This window comes from Metschnikowia bicuspidata (genome assembly GCF_001664035.1).
Source record: "Metschnikowia bicuspidata var. bicuspidata NRRL YB-4993 chromosome Unknown METBIscaffold_3, whole genome shotgun sequence".
NCBI classification, from domain to species: Eukaryota; Fungi; Ascomycota; class Pichiomycetes; order Serinales; family Metschnikowiaceae; genus Metschnikowia; species Metschnikowia bicuspidata.
Window position 1 is genome coordinate 574,645 of NW_017387733.1, and position 2,585 is coordinate 577,229.

Sequence of the window (2,585 nt, forward strand, 5' to 3'; positions counted from 1 at the left end):
TTTTTTTTATTATTTTTTTTTTATTTTTTTTACTTTTTTTACTTTACTGGACTTTTTGGCTTTTTGTTTTTTCGGTGCGCCCGCGGTCGCGCGTTGCCCAGTCTACCAGAAAGAAAAGTAGTACGTACAAAATGTCTGGGTCGCCTCGCGGGCAGCGGGCGGTAGCGCCCGGAGGTACGGGTGTGCCGCCGGGGCCCTCGGCACACGAAGTGGCGTGGTTCGGGAAATGCAAGGATTTATTGATTTGAGCTTTCGCTGTGTTTTGTCTCTGGCGTGGCATGAGCGGTCAGATCCGGCTGCACGTGCTGGATGTCGAAAACGGCGCCTTTTGCTGTGCCTATTGGGGCGTGCTAATAAAGCGCACTATACGTAGCCGTGCCACTGTGGCAGTCAGCTGGAGTCACCATGCCGGCAAGGCCCGGGGAACTGTGTCGCTGATACTTGTCGATATCTGGACCAAAACCTGCGGGGCTTTTATGTTCGTGTTTTTGTTTTTGTTTTTGTTTTTTGTTTTTTGTTTTTTGTTCTTTCATTTGGTTGGACGTCGACTTCCTAAGCTAGTTGTTGTTTTATTGGCCGGCGTTTCGCTTTTACGGTCTGTATTCTGTAGTTCATTTTACTGCCCGTGTTCTGCTTGCTGCGGTGCCGTAGTGTCACTTTGTCAGCAAACCGGAGCCATTTCAGATCATGCCTTCGCCATTTTCTCTTAGAGTCAAATCCCCAATTTCCAGGACAATATAAAAAAAGCGACTGGCGGAACCTGTTGTTCTGGTTGTGATCTGCTCCACCTCTCTGCGCTACCGTTGATGCGTATTAATTACTGCACGGGCATACTACTATGACCGGCCTGCGACTTGTTCAAAATCTGAAAAGGTCAAAATTTCCATATCTGAGCAGTTTACCTCCCTAAAAGAATTAATTGTATCAGCCATATGATTCAATCGTTAAGTTCAGAAACATTGAACGTGAATCGGCAGGTGAGGTATTCGACGGAGTTAATGAAGAGAGTATATCTTACATGTTTTGCCATGGATTTTGAAGCACGAGACAAAAAACACAAATTTCAACAAATTGCAAACTTCAGGGTAGATACAGTAAATCAAATTACTGTTCATTACCCTGTCTCGTTGCATTCACTGGCAGCGCTTAGGCTATGAATTGTACGAAAGGCCATCACCAATAAATAATTATAATGTTTCAAAGATATGATTCATAATCTTGGGACTTCTCAACACATGCCATGAAATCAAATAATTTCAGTGGGAAAAGTTTTCCTTAACTTGTCCAGAGTAATATCGATATCAGACAATTACTCCAATATTGTTTCGTGGAGGATGTATAGAACAGTACTCAAGGCAAATTCAAAAAAGCCGGATTAAGATATCAATACACTTCAGAACTACTCCCAACACAAAAGACCACGACAAGAAACCCACTTTAATGCTCAGAACCTTCCGCGTTCAATGTCTTATCATGCTATTTGATGTTTCCAAAAGTAATACAAAAGATTTAAAGTTAGCAGTATCGCTCGTGGCAGATGAAAGTCTGGTAAAGCCAACCTGAAGCGTTGCCTCGGAAGACAAGAGTATTCTCATACTTCCGTCAATATAGAGCACCGGGTTAGCTGCAAAAATTTGTAGATGATAGAGAAGTCAAAAAAGAACACATTGTGTTAGATAATCAAAGCTAGTATACATACGTGACTGGAAAACGCATCGTTCTGGAAAGCTTGCATTTTGAATTTATGTTCACAGTCAGTTCCACTCTATAAGATGTAGATCTGATTGGAACATGATAACATTGCCTTTGATACGAATATTTGAGATTGTCTGCCCAACTCTCGTTTTCATTAGACCACTAAAAAATTAGAATGAAAAGTGATTATTTCCATAAATACCACCTGATACACCGCAACATAACTTTCTTCCTAGTCTGGTATAGTTTTTGAGCATGATGGACCCAACGCGTTCGATCCGTTGAAAATCAAGTACTTTGTTAAGTTCTCTAGGATAGTCCAACACCAGATACATTGTAACTAGATGGCATTCTGTCAAAGAGATGGGTTGCTGGTATGATGACAACTGAAAATCATACTGGCTTGTCAAGCTATGATAGCAATCCTGTGAGCCAAAGAGCTTATATAAAATTATCTGATTTTTAATCTTCATGGCTCTAGACTGGCCTGATTTGTCTTCAATTTATTGCATCAATCTTAGCCCATCAATACCGCAGGCTTACTCTGGTCCGTTTCTGCAAATAGGCACATAATGGAGCCGATCGAGGCAGTCACCGCAATATATACACAGCTTCCCTGCTGAGAAAGTGAACTTTGTATGAGGGATAATTCTCAAAGTGAATAAATTTCTACATTAAGTCTGTGGGAAATTTGAAAATTATTGAAAAAAAAATCTCCGAAAATAATATAAATAGAATCGTCACCTTTAATAGAAAGATTAAGGGTATCAAAATCTATAAGTTGATCATTACAAATAGGACAAGTATTAATTTGCTTAGAAATTAATAGAGATCTAGTATCACCTTTATATGTATTAATTAACATAGCTCTTTTAAGAAAAGGTTCTGTG

At 40.0% G+C, this 2,585-nt stretch overlaps 1 protein-coding gene across 1 annotated transcript in view; it reads right to left on the reverse strand.

The window, feature by feature from the left end:
- Positions 1 to 29, reverse strand: part of METBIDRAFT_171641 (ribose phosphate diphosphokinase subunit) — a 1,482-nt gene extending 1,453 nt beyond the window's left edge. The window contains exon 1 of the mRNA XM_018854697.1: positions 1 to 29. This exon is cut by the window's left edge and continues 1,453 nt beyond it. The gene's annotated coding sequence lies outside the window, so the exon portion shown is untranslated.
- Positions 30 to 2,585: the final 2,556 nt, after the last annotated feature.